Source organism: Equus quagga, chromosome 7 (assembly GCF_021613505.1).
Source record: "Equus quagga isolate Etosha38 chromosome 7, UCLA_HA_Equagga_1.0, whole genome shotgun sequence".
Taxonomy (NCBI): Eukaryota; Metazoa; Chordata; class Mammalia; order Perissodactyla; family Equidae; genus Equus; species Equus quagga.
Genome location: NC_060273.1, coordinates 104,266,166 through 104,274,021, shown reverse-complemented (window position 1 = coordinate 104,274,021; position 7,856 = coordinate 104,266,166).

Here is a 7,856-nt window from a genome sequence, read left to right as displayed (position 1 = left end):
TTAATACTTAGTTAAGTAATCTCTCCAGGGCCACATAGCTGGGAAATTGTGGAACAGGTTCTCAAACTTAGGTTTGTCTGAATTTTAGAGCTATACACAGATTTTTATATCAGCTTTGTTATTTTTTACTTTAAAAGATCTTATCCTCCCTACCATTTTGTCATTTTGCATGGTCTGGTCATCCTTCTTTCCTCTCTGAATCACTCTGTTCTGAATCGAGTTACCTTACTGGCAAGGCAGCATAGATACTGGTTAAGTGAGTCTTGCATTAGATCACCTGGATTTAAATCACAATACGTATACTAACAAGTTGTGAGACTATAAATCACTTCTTTTTTTTACATCTATAAATTGGGATAAGATTAGTGCATACCCAACAGAGATTTTATAAGACTTAAATGAGACAATCTGTGTAAAAGTACTTGGCACACATCTGAGCACATAATAAGTACTTAGTTTATATTATTTTTATTGGGATCCCATAGGGCATATGATAACATTCTCTAACAAGAGCCTACGAGGAAGCAGAGGTCCAGCAGGTAGGAGAAGGAAGTGAAACGTTTACCTAGCCCCCTTTGGACCTTATGAGTAGTTCACTTAGGATTGGGGAAGAGGAGATGAAGTAAAAGCTTATCAGTGAAAAAAGGCAACCTGTAACTGCTATAGGAAAAGTAATTACTGTGTATTTTATACCATTGGTGATGGACTAAATAACAAAGACTTTTTTCTAAAGTGAGACATTCATCACCGCCGCTAATAGGCAGCAAAAGCTCAGGCTCACTCTGCAAGGAACGGATTTATACAGAATGCTTTTTTCAATCAATCAAAACTTGTGTACTAAAGTTTCTGGGCCTTCTTACACAGATAATATTGATGGTCATTATTGATGCATTGTGGTTTGAAGCCTAGTATATAAACATCCAGATTCAGAAGACAGATTTACATGGATGTGTTTAGTCAGAGTTTATTTTTGAAAGGATTCACAAAAGGATTTCTTTAAATATGTTATTTGTAAACTTTTTTGGCATTTGGATTCTACTGTGAATCAAAAGAGTGCTATTAAAATAGCAATAGCTGATGTTTATTGAATTCTGACCATTCTATACGTTTTATACATATTAATATATTTATTTTCAAGACAATCCTTTGAAGTTGTTTGTATTATCCTTATGTGACAGATGAGGAAACTGAAGTACACAGGTTATGTGACCTGAGTAAGATCAACCAGCTAGAAGGTGACTGAGCTATGACTTAACCCAGGCAGGATGGCTCCAGAGCCAGAGCTTTGACTGAACCATTCTCCCCAGAAAAGTTTGTCTTATTACATAGAATTTTCCATACCATTTTAGGGGACACGGACTCCCCAAAGTCCAATTATAAACTCCATCATGAAACCTACTGCAAATAGTGGATACCTCTAATGTATTTAAATATATATATGGATTCCAAAAACATAACTTATAAACAATCTTTTAGGAAAAATTTAATTATAGAAAGGTTCTAATGTTTTGAAGTGGAAAACACTGTACAGAATCCCCACACTGTCTGTCCCCTTTTAGTAAACTGTAAGCAGTCCTTCTGTAGCTGCTTGTAGGAGAATTCTGTGGTGGTGATTAGCATCCATCCCTTCTTTTGAGAACTACTTTTGTCCACTTAAATTATGTGATTCCAGCAGAAGCTACCATACGTCAAGCTCTAAGGTTATTTGAGTCTAGCTTGGACTTGATATATTTCCTTTAATGGCATGTTATCATCCTTGACATTGCCTATTGCAAGCATCATGCCACTACAGCTTTAATGTTTGGTATAATACTTCTAAATACATCTTTTACATTCATTTCTCTATTTTATTTTTCTATTTTGTTTTGTTTTCATTTGTGTCAAATCTTGAAAGATTGTGTTTATATTAAAAATATTATTGAACTGACATCATGAGTGTGAATCAATGCTTTGGCATATGTGTTAGTTTGCTAGTTTTGCTATAACCAACACCACAGATTGGGTGGCTTAAAAAACAGAAACTTATTTTCTCAGTTCTGGAGGCTAGAAGTCCAGGATCAAGCTGTTGGCAGCTCTGATTTCTTCTGAGGCCTCTCTCCTTGGCTTGTAGATTGCTGCCTTCTTGCTGTGTCATCACATGGTCTTTCCTCTGTGGGTGTGCCTGCTTGGTGACTCTTTGTGTGTCCAAATTTCCTCTTACAGATTGGATTAGGGTCCATCTTAATGGCCTCATTTTAACGTAATCACCTCTTTAAAGGGCCTATCTCTAAATACAGTCATATTCTGAGGTACTAGACTTCAACATATGGATTTTACAGAGACGCAGTTGAGCCCATAATAGTGTAGCCTTTGGGTTTTTGCATACTGTAATACCAAGTTTCTATTCTTTCCGGAGCTTCTTTCTAAAGCTTGCTTAAGAAATATTACACTTAACTTTATATATTGGACTCCAGGGTTCCTGATGATTATTTAGAACTCTGTGAATTTTCATTATTTAGAACTCTGTGAATTTTCAATGTACCCAGAAAAAGGTGTCTGAATCCTCACATGCCAGCAGATTGGTTGATAGTTCAAGAGAAAAAGAGCTGAGTTCAGACCTCTTTTCCTAAAGTGTCACTACTTTTAGAGATAGGTTGCAATAAATTTATTTTTATTTTTAATTTTTTAATAGATTTTGTTTCTGTTAACTTTTTAAAATTGTCCTTTATTCAAGAGTGTTTTATCACTACAGATATTTCCACAAATATAATACTGTGCTTCTTGAGAGCAGAAATACTTTTATGTGTAAGGATTCATACAGCACAAAAACCTGGGACACACTATGTAATCAATCATGGTTAGATTGGTAGAATTACATTCACAATTTTTTTGTTAAAATTATGTTAACTTATAATAGAATCTATTATTTTACAATGCTAATGTCATTTTAGAGATACCTCTAAATAAATAAATATATAAATAAAGATATCCTCAGTTCCTTCCCTCCTCTCCATCCCAGTGATACCATGGTAGTCTACACCAACTACCATCACTTCTTCCAAGGCCCCTTCAGCAGTGCCCTGATTGTTTCCCCTCTTGCTCTCCTACAATTTATTCTCCATGTAGCAGCACAAATGGTCTTTTTCCAAAATGTAAAATTGATCATGTTACTCATCTGCTTAAAACTCTCTGTTGGCTTCTCATTGCAGTTAGAGTAAAATGTAGAGTCTTGCTCTTACCCGTAAAGCACTGCTCAATCCCCAGCTTATCTACCTGCCTCCTTTCCCCTTGACTCATTATGCTCTCGTCACGCGGGTCCTCTTTCTATTCCTGCGATACTCCAAATCATTCTCATCTCAGGGCCTTTATGTGGGCTTTCATATATAATTGTTGTCTAGTACATCTGCTTCCATGTCTTCCTATGGCTGGCTCTTTTTTTTTCTTCAAGTCTCATTTCAAGCGTCACCGTCTCAAGAGGCCTTCTCAGACGCCTTATCCAATATTAGCAAGGAACCTCCCTGCACCTAGCAACACACACTCTTTCTCGTATTACTTTGTTTCATTGTCTACATAGAATTTAGCAAATCTGCAATGGTCTTATTTACTGAATTGTTTATTATCTCTTCCCCCACTGAAATAAAAGGTTTACTGCTGACATATATTAGCAATGTAATAAAGTGCTACTTGGTAAATTAATAAGCATACAATGCAATATAGATTTCAAGGTATTTATTTAAAATTGAAAATCCCACAAAGCTATAGCTATCAAAACAGTATGATACTGGCATAAAAACAGAAACATAGGCAAATGTCACAGAATAGAGAGCCCAGAAATAAACTCCTGCATATATGGTCAACTACTATTTGACAAGGGAGCCAAGAACACTCAGTAGGGAAAGGATAGTCTCTTCAACAAATGATCTTGAGAAAAGTGGATAAGCACGTGCAGAAAAATGAAATTGGACCCCTGTCTTATACCACTCACAAACATTAAAAAGACTTAAATGGATTCCAGACTTAAACATAAGACCTGATGCAGTGAAACTCCTAGAAGAAAACATAGGGAAGAAGCTCCTTGACATTGGTCTGGGCAATGATTTTTTTGGATATGATGACAAAAGCACAAACAACAAAAGCAAAAATCAACAAGTGAAACTACATCAAACTAAAAAGCTTCTGCACAGCAAAGAAACAATCAAAAAAATGCATAGGCAACCTACAAAATGGGAGAAAATATTTGCAAGCCATATGTTGGATAAGGGGTTAATATCCAAAATATATAAGGAACTCATGCAACTCAATTTAAAAAATAATCCAATTAAAAATATTGGCAGAGGAACTAAATAGACATTTTTCCATAGAAGACATCCAAATAGCCACATCACTCATCATCAGGGAATGCAAATCAAAACCACAATGAGATATCACCTCACAACTGTTAGAATGGCTGTCATCAAGAAGACAAGAGATAAGTGTCCGTGAGGGTGTGGAGATAGAAGAATCCTTACACGCTGTTGGTGGGAGTGTAAATTGGTTCAGCCACTATGGAAACAGGATGGAGGTTCCTCAAAAAATTAAAAATAGAACTACCATATGATCCCACTTCTGGGTATATATCCAAAGGAAATGAAATCACTTTCCTTTTTTTTTTTTTTTCTGACAAAGATTAGCCCTGAGCTAACTACTGCCAATCCTGCTCTTTTTGCTGAGGAAGACTGGCCCTGAGCTAACATCTGTGCCCATCTTCCTCTACTTTATTCGTGGGACACCTGCCACAGCATGGCTTGTCATGCTGTGCCATGTCTGCACCCGGGATCCAAACCTGCGAACCCTGGGCTGCTGAAGCAGAATGTGGGAACTTATCCGCTGCGCCACTGGGCTGGCCCTTGAAATCACTACCTTGAAGAGATATCTTCTTCCCCATGTTCATTGAAGCATTATTTACAATACTGAAATAATCTAAATGTCTGTCAATGGATGAATGGATAAAGAAGATGTACTATATATAAATACAATGGGATATTATTCAGCCATGAGAAGGAAGGAAATCCTGCCCTTTGCAATGACATGGATGAACCTTGAGGGCACTATGCTCAGTGAAATGTCAGACAGAGAAAGACAAATACTGTGTGATATCACTTATATGTGGAATCTAAAAAAGCCGAACTCACAAAAACAGAGAGTGGAATGGTGGTTACCAGAGGCTGTGGGGTTGGGAGAATTGGGGATACGTTGTTTAAGGGTAGAATCTTGGAACTAGTAGATAAATAAGTCCTAGAGATCTAATGCACAGCATAGTAATTATAGACAACAATAGTGTATCATAAACCACAAAGTTGCTATGAGACTGGATCTTGATTGTTCCCAGCACAAAGAAATTATGTGGCAGGATAGAAGTATTAGCTAATGCTGCAGTGGTAATCATACTGTGGTATATAAATATATCAAGTCAACACACTGTACATCTTAAAACTAACACAATGCTGTATGTCAATTATATCTCAATAAAAATAAATTTTAGAAATACCATCAAATTCAATTTGAAAGCAATTCTTTCTGTGTCATGAAACATAACAATTCCTGGGAAAAAACAATGAAATTGTAATTTTGGTAGTGGGGGGCCTGGGGAAGGGATAGGCAGGACATAATTTCTATCACTCTTATTTGGAGAAGGTCTCTCAGGTTAATACTTTCTTTCTTTTTTTTAAAAAGATTTTTTCATTTTTCCTTCTTCTCCCAAATCCCCCCAGTACATAGTTGTGTATTTTTAGTTGTGGGTCCTTCTAGTTGTGGCATGTGGGACGCCGCCTCAGCATGGCCTGATGAGCCGTGCCATGTCCGCGCCCAGGATTCGAACTGGTAAAACCCTAGGTCACTGAAGCAGAGCACATGAACTTAACCACTCGGCCATGGGGCTGGCCCCTAATACTTTCTGATGAATTAAAAATTTTAAATATAAAGAGTTCAAGGTCCTTCATTTTGATCACTCAATTTCTTCTCAGTGACAATCATGCTGTTACAAAGCAGACTGAGTTTCAAGTGGGAACAAACTCAATTTTTTTCCTTGAAAATGCCCCTAGAAATAAAAAAAAAAAACCCTACATTTAGTTTCCTATGATATTCTAGATATCCTATAGAATGAATGACATGAAGTAGATAATGTAAAATTATAATCTCAATTTATTTCTTTTTAACTTAGAATTGGAAATGCAACCAAACACAAACTAGTGAGATAAATGTTTCATCTGCTCTCCTGTGAGGCTTTTGTATGAATCCAAATGATAAATTACGGTTATAAACTTCATGCCAGCACAAACAGATTGTCTCAGACAAATGAATGGTTCTGTCGATAGCTTCTCCTTCTCAGTTAAGCTAATAGACCAGCACAGTACACATCAGTGTAAAAAGAAAACTTCTCTTTGTTCAAAAAGCAGGAAAAAAGTGCTGTTAACAGTGCTAAAACAGAAGACTTTTTTCCTTTCTTCTTCAGCCTCTCTTTCTCACTTGTGAGGAGGTTTTTTTTGCTACAAAGTAAAGAGAATCTTTAATTTTAAATTATTAGCATGAATTTTACCATTCTTCTTTCTATTATGTAATACCAATGTTAAATGCAAATATAAGAGCATCTAACTTGCATGTGGAACCACCAAAATTACAGAATTCACATTATGTAGCTTATATATGAATATGTGTGTCGTTCTTACCAGAACCGTGGAAAACACACAAAACGAACTCAACTTCTTGATGTGAAATCCTATCAACCCTCTCTAGCTTTGGCTTACTAATGAGTAAGAAAGGACAAAAGGGGAAAGTAATTATATGATGCCCTGTCTTCCCCTTCCCTCCTATGTCATCATTTTAGTATAAGTAGTTGGCTAATACAGGAAGTAACACAAGTAAGAAAGAATATGATAGTGTTCCTTGGATGTTCATGTTTCTTAGACTGCCACTGCCTTCTCTCTGCATTCTAAGCAAGTTCTGGTTTGAAAGGAAAACATGGCCTTTTGGTGTTATCAGTGCCTCTGTTTACTCAGCCATGGATGTAACACATTGACCTTATACTCACTTTGAACTCGCTGAACACTCATGCATTCAGAGTCCACTGGAACGCTGTACTCCTGAGGCATCGGGAATACTAATGAGAACAGAGTGGCAGGGAACAGTAGACATGCATATTGTGCATATCTTCTCTGTTTACATGTATGCACTATTGTCCCTTCAGACTTCACTTACAAAACACAAGTGAAAAGATAAAATTACCACGAATTTCAAAATGGCAACAGGAGATCATTAAACCAAGGACAGGGCCCTTCTGAGAGCAGGGCCCCTTCTGCATTCTACCTGTGCTAGCACTGTACCTGTGATAACTTTGCTGAATGGGCCTACCTTTCCTTTTATGTGTATGTATGGGGAAGCTCTGTGTACAGAAAACCTATTGTCTTAAAATTAAATCTTTTGGGGAATATTAAGGTTACATATTTTCCTGGACTCCTAGAATACCACTGCCCCGGACATTAATTTATTAAGGGCTCCTCACTTGGTCCTTAGCACTAATCTAGGCCTAGCAAAAGGGGCTGTATCTAAATTTAGCAAATCAGGGAAATGAAGTTACACTAAATGGTCTCCACAAAATCCAAAACCTTCTGATTTTAAAAGAAAATAATAATATAAGAGTAGATTTGGCAAAAGCTGAAACTGAATAGAAGAATTGCTATTTTGACAAAATAAATGAAATATACAACATAGAATTTTTCCAGTTTTTTTTAACTTTCTCTAACTGTATACTTAGACAAATACTTATTCACAGATCCACATAAGACATTATGCAGAGTTACAAAATATACCTTACCAGCCCTGCCCTCATTAGATAGAAGCTC